The sequence below is a fragment of the Cydia amplana genome, chromosome 24 (assembly GCF_948474715.1).
Source record: "Cydia amplana chromosome 24, ilCydAmpl1.1, whole genome shotgun sequence".
Lineage (NCBI taxonomy): Eukaryota > Metazoa > Arthropoda > Insecta > Lepidoptera > Tortricidae > Cydia > Cydia amplana.
In genome coordinates this window covers 553,610-570,053 of record NC_086092.1, presented here as the reverse complement: position 1 = coordinate 570,053, position 16,444 = coordinate 553,610, and the positions used below count along the sequence as shown (strand labels likewise).

The window sequence follows — 16,444 nt, the reverse complement described above, 5'->3', positions numbered from 1 at the left end:
AACTGACGGAAATTTTGACGTAGGTAACCAAATTATCGATAAAGATTGAATTATACAATACACATGGCATGGTAACAGACGTAATTGATATCATACATTAAACCAAAGTTAACATTTACGTCACTGTTATTAAAAATAAGAACTACGCAAAATTTGACAAAGCACAAAAACCTGAATCACTTTTAGATACTAAAACAAATAGTTGCTGTGTCTCTCTCATGCATTATGCTACAATAATCCAATCTTTTAACACACAATTCGTAAACCTTATCGCAAAGACCTAAAGCACACCGACGGATAAGAGTGTTAAAGAATATTATCATAATAAAGACTGGCATTTAAAATGAGCCCAAATGAACAGTAATGTGAAAACGTAGACTTTGATAGAACATTAAAACCTGTCACTTACATTCTATTAATAAAGACCTCACAGAACTCTAAATAAATGAAACCTGATTTAATTACACAAGTGAAACACATATGACTGCAGCCTGTCATTTAAAAGGAGCCCTAACGAACAGTAATGACAGGGCACAGAGTGCGGAAATTATTCTTATCTCAACAAACAGATTAGGGGGCAACGGCCCCGGTCGATGCAGTTTGATGGAGGTTGAAGAGATTTTCGGACTGTTAAAAGGTAGGAAGAGGAAGGTAAATGTAAATGTAAGGGGAAAATGTAAATTAAAAAAGAAACGGTTGTGAGAAAGAGTTTGGCTGATAATGTCATTTGTATCAGCCTACGAATCAAAGTAGTTTTACTCAAAAGAAAACTCTATGTCTAAAATGTATACGGAATACACCATCGAAAAGGTTTATTTGAGAAAATTAGAAAAGAGTTAATAATTTGAACGAGTTGTGTAAGAAGATTGAAGAAGTCGAGAAAGTAGTAAAGATAGTAAAGTTCAAAATTGAATCGTAATCAAAAATCAGCAGACACAAAGCTTAAAAATCCTAACAATTTCGTAAACTTCTAAAACAGATAATGGCAAAATGGTATTGGACAAGTGTTAAAAAACTGTACATGACATCTGTACGGATATGATGGTCGTTCTTGTCTACGTGACAGCGTGATAAAACGGTGTCCGTCACTTTCTTTCCCACGGTGTTAAACAGTGACAGTTATTTTATCACGTGGATAAAGATGGATAAAGCTATCCATAATAGGCTGGCTGATTAGCCATCAAAAAACTAAAGACTTGTGATTGTACTTACCTAGAGCAAAATGAATCAAACAATTGGCTATTTTAAAATTAATTAATTTAGTCGATTAAGGAAAATTATAAATTATGTAGAATTTGTGTCAAAAACGAATTATTTAAAATACGGAGTAACTTTATAAGAAACACCTCTATTACAATTAACCCAATGTATTCATCTTAAAATATAGATCTTAACTATATTCCTTGGCTTAAACTCGGTCTCCGAAATATTAAGCCACTTCAATCAAAGAAAGCTCATTAAGATTGAAAGGTATAAATGTAAAATTCTCATAGAAAGTAATATTACCAACCAAATACCACAAATAACTATAGAACACAATAGAACTTTGAAAACGTGACACCTTCAAAGGGTATTTATACAAGCACGTGGACTCACCTGACAGAGCGCCCCATCTCGCCGTCTCGTTCCCACAAGCTCCCTCGCTCTTTCACGCCCTGCTTCCACTTTGGAAAATTCAGGATCTCGTGGTCGTAGAGTATGAAAGAGCAAAGGACCACCGCCAGCGGCGGCCCTGCAAGGAGTGAACTCTTGGCGATGCTGCGAGACTCTGATGCTTCTGTCATCCCAGCGTTCATGAGGGGACGAATCGCGCATGCGAACTAACCACCCTCCGTCTTTTTCTTCCCCATGCGTGTGAAAGAGTGCGGGATAGGGATGATTTCGGAGGGTGTCAAGTAGGGCTTGCAAATATTCGAAACTTTCGGATATTCGAATATTCGACTTTTTCTGACGACGTATTCGAATATTCGAATAATTATTCGAATATTATAAAAAATAAGAAAAGGAACGAGAAATCGGTTTATTATCGTTTTATTCAAAAGCTTTTTTCACATATTGCTAAAACTAAGGATATTTGGCAGAAATCCACTTAATTGACTAGATTTTATCATCCTACTATTTATAAGATGCCCACAGTTATAAAAACAAGTAAAACGCCAAAATTAGACGTATTTAATATTTCTAGATGTAACTTATTATAAATGCGTCGTTGCGTGAAATAATATAACTTTAACCATCCAAACACCTAGGTATGTAAGATATATTTTTTAGTAGGTAATTATTTTCCGATTTAAATTAACTTGTAATCACTCAGAGGCCTGTAAAAAGGCCTTTAATTTCATTGTATTTTGAATCTTTATTGACTTTATTTGTTTTGGCAAGTTATTATTCCTAATGGTCGGCTAATTATATAATATTGGAATATGTAAGGGAAAAAGTTAGTTGAGTACTGGGTGCATTATTCGTCAGCTAAAGATGCATGGTTAGATTACCAAGTTGGGCAGGTTTGGTATAATTAAATTTGAGAATTGCGATAAGTGGCAAGGTTTAGACCAGGGATGTTGCGAATATCCGCATCCGCAACCGCGGAACTTCCGCATTATTTTCAACATCCGCATCTGCATCCGCATCCGCATAAAATCGATGCGGATTTAATGCGAATGCGGATGTGGAACAGGTCGGTACAGGAACGTCTTAGCATCGGCGTAAGTGCTAGACTGCTAGGTAATTTAGTCATTAGCCAAAAAAACCTATTAGAAATTAGCAGTCAAGCGTGAGTGGGACTTAATGTACGGAACCCTTGGAACGCGAGTCCGACTCGCACTTGGCCGGTTTTTTGAAATAAAAATTACTAAAATGTTATATTTGACGTTTTTTATGTACCTATCTTGACATCCGCATCCGCGGATGTGAGCCTTTAAACATCCGCATCCGCATCCGCATCCGCGGATGTCAAAAAATCGGGATCCGCAACATCCCTGGTTTAGACTTCAAAAATTCGCTTAACGTACGCTTGTACTTGTACTGAATAAACAGAATGACCCTTTAACTTAAAACTTACGCACCGTAAAAATAACATACTTTTTGATTTCGTTTTCTTTTAAATTGAGTTAGGTTTCACTGAATATTCACGAAGTCTATCGAGAGGAATACAGTAAAAATATTATTTCCTTCGTATTTGGGTACCTACCGTTCCTCATTCACTGTAAATACCCGTACAACACACAGAAACTGTAACTACAGCGGATGACATAGATTTTTTTATAGTAATAAAAAATATTCGAATATTCGAAACCTGAGCGGCCGAATATTCGAATATCAAAACAGGTCGAATATTCGACAAATTCGAATATTCGAATATTCGAATTGCAAGCCCTAGTGTCAAGGAAGTGCATCTAGGAGCTCGCTCGGATTTCCTCCTGTGATTTTGTTTATTGATTTCGGAGGCTGCGTTATTAATTCTCTTGTTTGGAGATTTTCGTGATAAAAATTGTGAGGTTTAATGATGTCGCTTTCATGAAACACCTGTGGTTTTGATTTTTTAAAGAGATTGCGATCAATTATTTGGAATAAAATGAAAACTAAAGTGTGTCAAAGGACTGTCTTATTTCAAACATAGAGAAAGAGTCATACTATCTTTGTCTTACACTAGTACTAGCACCCAAAAGAAAAGGATGAGTATAGTATTTGTTCCTATTTACTGACAAATTGGGTTGACCATCTATACTAAATTCGCCGTAAAGTCAGTCTAAAATCGACCCTAAATCAATGACGTAACTGTCAGCATATAATCAAAAATTTAAATATTAGAATACCAGCTTGCTTTACTCAGCTGGCAATACTATTAGGATTTGAATCGTCTCTTCACTATCGTTCGAATAATGTTTATACCATCGTCCATACTGTTGTTCGTGAACCTTATTGCCAAGACATAAGGTACATCTACGGTTAGTTAAGAGGGTCGCTTTAACCTCTAGCCGCCCAGAGGGCTATAAAAGGTCTCAAATTCCATTGTATATTGAATTTTCATTGTGACAAGTCAAAATTGCATTTTTCTTGGCAAGTTTAAATTTTTGAGCAGCTAGATCATAGGAATAACGCTATCGTTATTCCTATGCTAACATTGCTAACACCTATGTGTAAGGCCTGAGTGGGCGCTCGAAGCGGAGCGTTCGGCGGAGCGTGCAGCGTGGCGTCGAGCTCCCAAGTGATTTGAGCAGCGTGCACTAAGGCCGCTCCTATACGCTTGCATTTGTTTAACATGCACCGCTCCCGCCCCGCTGCACGCCCAACTCGAGCGTTCACTCAGGCCTTACACTTAGAGTTTGACCAAGAAAGATCTGCAACGATTTGGAACTGCACACGTAATGTAAGTGTTATTTTAAACATCAAACTTCTATGGAATTATGACGTATAAATAACACTTGCACTGCGTGTGCTATCAAAATCGTTGCAGACTTTTCTCTACCGTGTTACTTGACTTGTAAGAACTCAAATCTTATTATATTTAAGATAAATATTTACGAGATTTCGTCAAAGACTTTATGCTTTTGAATCCCTTTAGGCGGGCCAGGACAGTTTCGTATTAAATCAGTTGCGGTTTAGGCCTTAATCTGAGTAAGTACGACTCTAAGGTTGCCAGTTTCAGTATGACAAATCTGGCCTCAACAAAGTCGTACTTACTCAGATTCGGGCCTAAAACTCAACTGATTTATTACGAATTTGTCCTGGCCCACCTAAAGGTTTGAATCATGTGTTTAGTTTTGTCTTTTATGGGGACGTGACTCATTCCGTTTGTGTAATAAAACCGGGTTTAAACGTTGACGTACGCTAGAACGGTCCGGGCCCGGGCCTAGGTGTCCGACACTTCGTTTTCTATGACGTGATCACGTGATTTCTGTAGAAAACGAAGTGTCGGACTCAACCGTTCTATCGTGAGTTATCGTGACTAATTCGTTTAATTGCATATTGCATCACATTGTATCCATAAACAAATGGACAATTATGAATATTTGCTCACCGAAGCGCAGAACGCAATAAGCTTGAAGTAACACGCGACGACGTAAGGGTTGGGGGACCAATAAACATTATACAAGTATTGGTTTAACTGAAAGCTAAAGTGTTTGTTTATTCTATCTTGATGTGTAAGGTAAGTACTGATCTCATATTAAAGCCTGACCAGGAATATATGATCACGCGCCATGTTGCGGAATTTCACTGGAACTAATTTTTTCATACTATACTGTACTATAGTATGAAAAAATTAGTTCCTATACACGAGATAAACAGCGCCCCGTTTGACAATGATCATATATTACTGGTCAGGCTTCAAGTTAAAAAGACCAAACCCTCTTCACTACATAGTATAAAACAAAGTCGCTTCCCGCTGTCTGTCCCTATGTATGCTTAGATCTTTAAAACTATTACGCAACGGATTTTGATGCGGTTTCTTTAATAGATAGAGTGATTCAAGAGGAAGGTTTATGTATAATTTGTTAACCCGTGCGAAGCCGGGGCGGGTCGCTACTGTCGCTAGTGTAAAATAAATAGGAGGCATATGCCCAGCAGTGGGACGCACTATTAAGCTAACGTAGATGACGAATATGACAATACGGATGACGTACTTTTAACTGCCCGAACAGAAATACAACCTTTAATAATATTTTAGTAATTTGCCTATTAGCATAAATACGCATTACATATTATATGTAATCTTATAGGTCTTGTATACAAGACCTATAAGATCATGTATACCACCTGCAATAAATAGTATCTGCACGCACAAGCACGCAATGATATCTTACACAATATTAATTTCCAGTAACTTTATTTGACGTTCATAAGAGCATTGTAATTATGCCTACTTGAATAAACTATCTTTTATCTTATCTTTATCTTAATAAATTCACGTTGGATGCATATCTTAGATCTATCAGGCTATCATGACCGGATGGGATCCAATTTTGTAGCATAAACACTTCAATTTTACTAGATATTAATTTATCTGAAAGTGAGTGGGTTACAATCTTGAGTGTTTGTTTATATAAAATCTCATAATTGGCCGTGTCAACCCAAAGGGCGACGCACTGTCGTGTTGTTAAAAGGCCTGTTTAACCCTACATAAATCAAAATATTTTTAAGTCCCCCTATTGAAACAGTTATTAGTAGTTATAAAATATATTTAGAAGCTTAATTTATCGCAAATGTATCCCCAAATCAAAATAGTAGTTTATGCAACAGTGATATAATAAGGGTTCTTAAAATTCAAGGGTCGAAGTTACAAAACGAGACGTAGTCGAGTTTTGTAAAAAAAGACCCGAGAATTTTAAGAACCAATTATGAGCTGTTGCATACATTACTTTTTCTATGACAGCTGCAGCAAAAAAAAAAAAAAAAATATATTAGTATTTATTATATAGTTATTATTAAAAAAAAGAGTTATTATTAAAAAAAAAGAGTTATTATTAAAAAAAATTGAGTTATTATTTAACTCAAAACAGTTGTATTATAATACAACTGCTTTATTTTTTTTAAAGATACAAGTTCCGATCATCTTGATTGAAAGAGGTATGTTTTCATTTACAATAATAACTCTTTTTTTTTTAAATAATAACTCTTTTTTTTTAAATAATAACTCAATTTTTTTTAAATAATAACTCAATTTTTTTTTAATAATAACTCTTTTTTTTTAATAATAACTCTTTTTTTTTAATAATAACCTTTTTTTTTTTTTTTTTTGCTGCAGCTGTCATAGAAAAAGTAATGTATGCAACAGCTCATAATTGGTTCTTAAAATTCTCGGGTCTTTTTTTACAAAACTCGACTACGTCTCGTTTTGTAACTTCGACCCTTGAATTTTAAGAACCCTTATTATATCACTGTTGCATAAACTACTATAGAAGCTTAATTTATCGCAAATGTATCCCCAAATCAAAAAATAGTTTTTAGACACTTAAAATAATTTTAAAATTAGATCAATCTTTTAATCTTTTTTTATGATATACTTTTTTTATGGCTTCCTCGCACAACGTAGAGTCGGACCAATAAAAGTCTGCAGCGGATTTGATAGCCCACGCAGTGCAAGTGTTATTTTAAACGTCAAACTTGTATGAAATTATGACGTATAAATAACACTTGCACTGCGTGGGCTATCAAATCCGCTGCAGACTTTTATTGGTCCGACTCTATCAGCATTGCGGTACAGCGAGGAAATGCCGCCAGGGCCTCCTCAAGGGCCTATTTTAGATTTAAGCTAGTTACTAATTTAAAGTCTATTTTTTCTTTCCATAGACTAAAATGATATTTCATGTGTTGCTAGTTTTTTACGTCTTATAAATAGTGATGTGCTACAACCGGTACTAACCGAAAATAAACTATTGGGAGATACTTATATTTGTTAATGAAGTGTCTGTAACACAATAAATGGATAACCCGTGACGTGCTAAAAGGGGACACTAGGAGAGGTATTAAAAATGTGAAATAGTGTAGGTAAAAATTCCATCATTTTGAGGTATTTAGAAATGGTCCAGGTCTTTACACAATATTTCTAATATTTTAAAGCGATTTGGCGTTGCGTCAGGTCGGCGATACGTCAATGTCATTTTTTTAATGTTTGAGTAGATTAGTAGTCAGTATAGATTTTATTTATTGTTTATTTCCTATCATGTAGCGAGTAGATTACATTTATTGTTGATTTTGAATCTAAAATTAATTTAATATATATCGGTTATTCACAAACCGAAATCAAAGGTCAGCACTATATGTTTTAAGCTGGTCACATTATTTCTACGTTTGACATTTGTAGTTGTCATTTTAGTCTACGGAAAGAAAAAATAGACTTTAGTAGTACCACTGTATATCTTTTATGCAAATAAATGTTAAAAATAGAGGAAATATCGGCGCTCCTATCGCCAAAGACTCTTCCAGGCAACCTTTTGCGACTAATTGGCAGAAAAATGTCCAATGCCAGAACATGAACGCCTAAACCAAACGAATGATCACCACGTGCTGACCAGGGCTTAGGCCGAAATCCATACAAAGAGGGCACGTCAAGAAATGGCAAATGTATGCAGCGCGCCATGACGTCCGTGTGGAGGGGGCCTTAATGGATAAGGCCAGAACTATATCTAGGGAAGTGTAGTTTTTTGGTCGTGCTGTGAAAGTTGGAAATATTTTTAGGAAGTAAGATGTATGGGCTGCTCTTGTTTATTATATTAGTTACCTGTCTTGATAAATTAGCAATCGAAGCCATACTGAAAAACTGTATAAAATAGCTAGTTATATTGTCGAGGGATTACGCTCTCATTTTAAAAGAGAGAGTAGCTAGTTTGCTCTGAAACTTTGTATGTATGTTTATGTAGCTTCAGATACCATAGTTACAAAAATACAGCGAATTTAAGTTTTTCATGTTTGTTTTTGCTCTATTTCGTTTGTTTTATAAACTGGAGCTATATAAACTAATTACAGACCTAGATATACCTCATGTCATTGTATGTGCAAAGTTTCATTACAATCCAACACGTAGTTTTAAAATGAGAATGAAACTCCGTTTGTTTGAATTTGGGGGACCTTGCTGACGACTCTTAATAATTAATTTAATAAGCAATGTGTTGTTATTGTTTCCTCCTGATTTCTTGGCTTTAGACCTCTTAAGTCTTAACCCTTTACCGCCTACAAAATGCCATATATGGCGGATATGATATTCAACTCTACGACAGCTACTATACAACTTCAACTCTACGACAGCTATTAAAGTTCAAATTTAAACAAATATTTTTATTACATGCATTAAGGTTAAGTCATGACGGTGTGGATGATGATACTTGGTCGCGATCCGCGGTTTTATACATGACTAAGCCTATAATTGTGGTTGCGGTTTCGTCTCGCACCCCGTTATGGCGATATCTTGAACAAACACGCAAAGTGCAATATGTTGAATAAACTCTAAACTCGAAACCCTTGAGTCGTGGTGTCAACATGGAGTGAGTTTCCATTCACATCCGGCAGGAATCGAAACTAGTACAGACCGATTTCCGAAATTGTTGTACGAAACATTTTTACATAGTGCATGCAATATGTTGGATAAACTAATTCGAGACCCTAGAGTTGTGGTGTCAATGGGACGCGTTTCCATGGTCGCCCGGCACGAGTTTAAATGTTACAGACTGATTACAAAATTGTTAGAACAAAACTGTTTTAATTCTAAGTATTTTGTAATTTTACCAGTACTAGTATTCGAACCCCGGAACTCAACTTCTTCACTTCGAATATCTGTCCCTTTCCAAGTTAAAACAAGAAAAAAATCTTAAAAGAAAATGATTTCTATCCTATAGCCGGGGATATATTTCGATTTATATTCCACACGGTCTTCGGCGTTATCTTTGTGTGACAATCGGTCCGCAAGTCCGCAATATCCAGACTGTCGGTAGTTTACCCGCGCCGTGGCACAATGGAGACGCGCGCGGCGTGTGACACGCTGGCTGTCACAATATTGACTCGCGGAAGGGTTAGCTTATTAGCGGTGTTGCCACAATCTATTGTATCAAAACACTTGGTACAGTCACGTGCGATAACACTGGCAGAATAAGGTGCTCAGAAAACTCAATAGTCCGTCCAGCTATTAGGCTTAACAGAGTGTCATTATAAACATATTTTCATATAAATTTTACATTATTAATGAAATTGCACCCTTTCCATTGCTGTTGAGTGTTTTTAAACACCTCTAATATTCAACTTCAAGAACAAATCATTTTTTTTTGTTTTTTTTTTTAATTTGTTTGCATACACCAGAGAATTTGGGACGGGTACCGCCGTGGCCGGGTGGTCTAGTGGTCAGGGCGTTAGCCGCGTAAGCTGAAGACGCGGGTTCGATTCCCGCCTCGGCCATCGGAGTTAATCTATATATATAAATGCAAGTGTCCTGACTGACTGACTGACTGACTGATTCATCAACGCAGAGCCGAAACTACAAAAGCTAGAAAGTTGAAATTCGCACACTAGGTTGCATTTATAAAGTGTACAAGAGATAAGAAGCGATTTTGAAAAATTCAACCCCTAAGGGGGTTAAAAAGGGGATGAAAGGTTGTATGGGGTACAAGTTTTATTTTAAGCTAGGAATTTGAAACTTTGTAAAAATGTATTATATTAAAAAACAAGAAAACTAATTTCAGCGTTTTTGAAAATTCATCCCCCAAGGTGGTGAAAAAGGGGTTGAAAGTTTGTATGGAGATCAAATATTTTTGTGAGTGTGGGACTTGAAACTTTGTATATAGGGATATTATTATAAGACAGGAAAAGTAATTTCAGCGTTTTTGAAAATTCATCCCCTAACAGGGTTAAAAAGGGGTTGAAAGTTTGAATCCATTACAAATGCCTTGAAACTTCTTAGAAAGGCATAGTAGCCGATTACAAAATAAAGTAATTGCGACGTTTTTGGAAATTCAACCCCTAAGGGGGTTAAAAAGGGGATGAAAGTTCGTTTTTGGGTTCAAATTTCATTTTAAGCTAGGAACTTGAAACTTTACAAATAGATATTAAATTTAAATACAAGAAAACTAATTTCAGCGTTTTTGAACTTTCATCCCCTAAGGTGGTGAAAAAAGGGTTGAAAGTTTGCATGGACATCAAACATTTTTTCGAGCGCGGGACTTGAATCTTTGTATTTGGGGATATTATTAAAAGACAGGAAAAGTAATTTCAGCATTTTTTAAAATTCATCCCCTAACAGGGTTAAAAAGGGGTTGAAAGTTTGTATGTGGTTCAAATTTTATTTTAAGCTAGGTACTTGAAACTTCGGAAAAAGATATATTATTAAAATACAAGAAAACTAATTTCAGCGTTTTTGAACATTCATCCCGTAAGGTGGTGAAAAAGGGGTTGAAAGTTTGTATGGATATCAAACATTTTTTCGAACGCGGGACTTGAATCTTTGTATTTGGGGATATTATTTAAACACAGGAAAAGTAATTTCAGCGTTTTGTAAAATTCATCCCCTAACAGGGTTAAAAAGGAGTTGAAAGTTTGAATCCATAACAAATGCTTTGAAACTTCTTAGAAAGGCATAATAGCCGATTTCAAAATAAAGTAATTGCAACGTTTTTGGAAATTCAACCCCTAAGGGAGTTAAAAAGGGGATGAAAGTTCATCTTGAGTGCAAATTTTATATTAGGTAGGAACTTGTAAATTTGCAAAAAGATATTAAATTTAAACACAAGAAAACTAATTTCAGCGTTTTTGAAAATTCATCCCCCAAGGTGGTGAAAAAGGGGTTGAAAGTTTGTATGGAGATCAAATATTTTTGTGAGTGTGGGACTTGAAACTTTGTATATGGGGATATTATTATAAGACAGGAAAAGTAATTTCAGCGTTTTTGAAAATTCATACCCTAACAGGGTTAAAAAGGGGTTGAAAGTATGAATCCATTACAAATGCCTTGAAACTTCTTAGAAAGGCATAGTAGCCGATTACAAAATAAAGTAATTGCGACGTTTTTGGAAATTCAACCCCTAAGGGGGTTAAAAAGGGGATGAAAGTTCGTTTTGGGGTGCAAATTTCATTTTAAGCTAGGAACTTGAAACTTTACAAATAGATATTAAATTTAAATACAAGAAAACTAATTTCAGCGTTTTTGAAATTTCATCCCCTAAGGTGGTGAAAAAAGGGTTGAAAGTTTGTATGGACATCAAACATTTTTTCGAGCGCGGGACTTGTATCTTTGTATTTGGGGATATTATTAAAAGACAGGAAAAGTAATTTCAGCGTTTTTTAAAATTCATCCCCTAACAGGGTTAAAAAGGGGTTGAAAGTTTGTATGTGGTTCAAATTTTATTTTATGCTAGGTACTTGAAACTTCGGAAAAAATTATATTATTAAAATACAAGAAAACTAATTTCAGCGTTTATGAAAATTCATCCCGTAAGGTGGTGAAAAAGGGGTTGAAAGTTTGTATGGATATCAAACATTTTTTCGAGCGCGGGACTTGAATCTTTGTATTTGGGGATATTATTAAAAGACAGGAAAATTTATTTCAGCGTTTTGTAAAATTCATCCCCTAACAGGGTTAAAAAGGGGTTGAAAGTTTGAATCCATTACAAATGCTTTGAAACTTCTTAGAAAGGCATAATAGCCGATCACAAAATAAAGTAATTGCGACATTTTTTGGAAATTCAACCCCTAAGGGGGTTAAAAAGGGGATGAAAGTTCGTCTTGGGGTGCAAATTTCATTTTAAGCTAGGAACTTGAAACTTTGCAAATAGATATTAAATTTAAATACAAGAAAACTAATTTCAGCGTTTTTAAAAATTCATCCCCTAAGGTGGTGAAAAAAGGGTTGAAAGTTTGTATGGATATCAAACATTTTTTCGAGCGCGGGACTTGAATCTTTGTATTTGGGGATATTATTAGAAGACAATACAAGTAATTTCAGCGTTTTGTAAAATTCATCCCCTAACAGGTTTAAAAAGGGGTTGAAAGTTTGTACGGAGTTCAAATTTTATTTTAAGCTAGGAACTTGAAAATTCATAAAAAGGTATTATTTTAAAACGGAAAAAAAATAATTTCAGCGTTTTTGAAAATTTATATCTCAAGGTGGTGGTTTGTATGGAGTTCAAACATTTTTGTGAGAACGGGGCTTGAATCTTTGTACAGAGGCATATTATTAGAATACAAGAAAAGCCATTTCAGCGTTTTTAAAAATTCATCCCCTAAAATGGTTAAAAAGTTCAAATTTTATTTACTTCAAACTTCGTAAATAGGTAGTTAGGTAGTAGGTTTTATTGAATAGAGGACATGAAAATCTTCTAAAGAGGTTGAGAGGGATTATGTCGAGAACAATTTTATTTAGTTAGGGGCTAGAAACTTCGTAGGTTGTGAAAGACAAGTCTCATGCGTTGTATAATATTAATAATTAACAAATGATTAACCGTCCTACTGCAATATTTTGCTGCATAATGTTCTAAGCTAATGTAGAATAACCACCAATATACAAATCCACGCGTACGAAGTCGCGGGCAACAGCTAGTGTATGATATCTATATCAGTTTATAACCTCTAACATTCTGAACTAGTTACTTTACTAATAATAAAATAAACTTACCAAATACAAAAATATCTTCGTTCTCGTTTCGTTCGTTTATAAATACGTTACAATAGAGGCACAGTTTCGTTGGCTTTGTATAAGGCACTTGTTTGGCGTGTTGCTGTCTCTCTCACATCTCAGTTATACCTGGGGAAGAAAGAGAAAGAAACAATTAGTTAAAAGTTGCGCTTGTCGGTGAAGTAGAGGACCATTTTTAGGGTTCCGTAGCCAAATGGCAAAAAACGGAACCCTTATAGATTCGTCATGTCTGTCTGTCTGTCTGTCCGTCTGTCCGTCTGTCTGTCCGTCCGTATGTCACAGCCACTTTTCTCCGAAACTATAAGAACTATACTGTTGAAACTTGGTAAGTAGATGTATTCTGTGAACCGCATTAAGATTTTCACACAAAAATAGAAAAAAAAAACAATACATTTTTGGGGTTCCCCATACTTCGAACTGAAACTCAAAAAATTTTTTTGCATCAAACCCATACGTGTGGGGTATCTATGGATAGGTCTTCAAAAATGATATTGAGGTTCCTAATATCATTTTTTTCTAAACTGAATAGTTTGCGCGAGAGACACTTCCAAAGTGGTAAAATGTGTGTGTCCCCCCTGTAACTTCTAAAATAAGAGAATGATAAAACTAAAAAAAATATATGATGTACATTACCATGTAAACTTCCACCGAAAATTGGTTTGAACGAGATCTAGTAAGTAGTTTTTTTTATACGTCATAAATCGCCTAAATACGGAACCCTTCATGGGCGAGTCCGACTCGCACTTGGCCGCTTTTTGTAATTGCTAAAAGTACCCGTATCATGAGTCACTAACAGTGTCAACACTGACATACATATACGCTAACGTCTACGTAATTTACTTTCTATGCATCTCAATCGCACTAATACGAGGGGTGTTCAAAATATTCTCGGTATGAGAATGAAAACAAACAAGTACGAAAAGTTTGATATTTTTATTTTTCAATATACTCCCCCCCTATGTTCATACACTTAAAAGATCGATCAATTATTTTTTTTAATCCCTCGTAAAAATATTTTTTATCTTTCGTGTAAAAATGCTCCTCCACTGCCGCCTTCAATGCTTCATCGTCAGAAAATTTATTTCCACGCAGATCCTTTTTAAGATTGGGGAGCAAAAAGAAGTCGCTGGGGGCTAAGTCCGGACTATACGGTGGGTGAGTAACAGTTTTAAACCCACATTCAACAATAGCTGCCTTGGCAATATGAGCAGTATGGACGGGGGCGTTGTCATGCAGAAGCAGAATACCTTTGGTTAACTTTCCTCGCCTCTTTTCTTTAATTACATCCTTTAATTGACGTAGAATGTTAGCGTAGTACTGTCCTGTGATATTTACACCTTTTTCTTTATAATCGATTAGTAATACTCCTTCACAATCCCAAAATATCGTGGCCATGACCTTGCCAGCTGAAGGGATGACCTTGAACTTCTTGGGATGAGCTGAACCCTTAATGTGCCACTGCATGGACTCTTGTTTACTCTCTGGGTCATAATGATGAACCCAGGTTTCATCTCCAGTAACTATTCTTTGCAGCACCTCATCAGGATTTTCACCGCACAGGTCAATAAAATCGGAACAACAAGCTACACGCATGTCTTTTTGAAGCCGAGTCAGCATTCGCGGAACCCATCTTGCACTTACTTTTGACATATTAAGATGGTCATGTATAATATCATGTACGGTACCAATAGAGAGATTGGTTACTTGTGCTATAGATTTTACCTTCACTCGACCATCTTCCAATATAAGTTTTTCCACTTTATCAATATTTTCTTGTGAAGTAGCTACTACAGGCCGGCCAGGTCTAGGGTCATCTTCAATACTCTCCCTTCCGCGTTTTAAACTCGCTTGACCACTTTTGAATGGTAGATAAAGAAGGAGCAGACTCACGGTAAACACAATCCATTTCCTCTTTTATGGTTTTTTGATTTTTACCCTGTTTTGACAAGAATTTTATCACGCATCGATGTTCTAATTTAGTTAACATTGTCAATTCGCACATGATGTTCATGTTTGTTCAGCAATTGCAGAAAAACAAAAGACTATCTCGGTTCGAATTATACTTTTTTTTAATGTCAATGAATAAACCTTAGCGGCCAGTAACGAAAGAAATTTTAGAAGATGTCGTAAGATATCAATACCGAGAATATTTTGAACGCCCCTCGTATGTCAGTACGAGCGAGATGCATACGCTAGCGTTAATGTCGGTGCCAAACTGGTGGTACTGGTAGCCAACTAGCCACACAGGGGCCACAGGGCCCATATGATTCAAAATATAAAATGTTAAAATAATGAAAAGATTTATGGAAATCGGGAAATTCGGGAACTTGTAAGGAAAATAAAAAATTGGGACGGCATATTCCGATCAATATTATTCTCATCTGCTTTAATCTTGGGACCAAGCATAAACATGTCTACACGGAACCCGTAACCAGTAAAGTTCGGCTACCAATAACGGAGCCACGCCCTAATGCACATTTGCACAATAACATGTTTCATCTACCCTCGTTTGGGGAAATGATAAACATACAAATCGTGACTATAAAACTCTGTTTTCGAATCTATTTACATTAAAAAAAACATGATTGAAATAATTGTGTTGTGAGAAATCGGTTGAAATAACACATATTATCTTCAACAAAGTCCTTCAAATTATTATAAATCTAAAATAATTGTTTTAGGCCCTACTCATTTTTAATAGTTAATTTAGTTATTCGGTTCGCGGGGTTAACTGGTTAAACCTGGAGTTACCATGGTTACCAGTACAATTTGCCACTGGGTTAACGGTTTAACCGCTTAACCCGGACTAGTGGTGCAAGTGGCCCTAAGTTGAACTGAAACTGAAATCTAAAGGGCCCGAGCCCCGAAAGGCCGAATACCGTTACATAACGGGCTCCAGGGCGGCGGCAGACGACGCCCAGACGGCGCCTCCGAGCGGCGCCGAGAGCGAGACCTCCTGATACAACCGTCTCGCTTGTAAGAAACTTGGCGCCCAACGTGGGACCACTGGTTTATGGCGAAAGGTCGTATCTACCACCGAATTGTTGTTAGTTCCAACTACAGACTATCGACCTTATTTTCTTGGTAATAGAGTCCACTAAAAGCTGTCCCGCTTTTAGGAAACTTGGCGTCCGACGAAGGGCCACAGTTTAGTTCTGAAACGTCGTATCTATGATCAAATGTGCTTTTGGGTCTAACCAGCCATCGTCTTTATTATCTCGTCAGTATATAACTAATCTAACTATTTATACTATCCTCTTGCCGCCCAATGTACATTAGGATGTACACTCATTTTTGGAATGTCAACCTTAATTTTTTAATAGGTAACAA

General features: G+C 36.1%; 1 protein-coding gene and 1 non-coding gene across 2 annotated transcripts in view; one reads left to right on the top strand and one right to left on the bottom strand.

Annotated features, from left to right (window-relative positions):
* The window catches only part of LOC134659168 (talin-1), a 157,490-nt gene that overhangs the window by 122,724 nt on the left and 18,322 nt on the right, over positions 1 to 16,444 (bottom strand). The window contains exon 2 of the mRNA XM_063514800.1: positions 13,094 to 13,222. The gene's annotated coding sequence lies outside the window, so the exon portion shown is untranslated. The remainder of the gene's footprint in view (positions 1 to 13,093; positions 13,223 to 16,444) is intronic.
* On the top strand, positions 9,814 to 9,885 carry Trnat-cgu (transfer RNA threonine (anticodon CGU)). Its single transcript has one exon. It is a non-coding gene; the product is annotated as a tRNA-Thr (tRNA).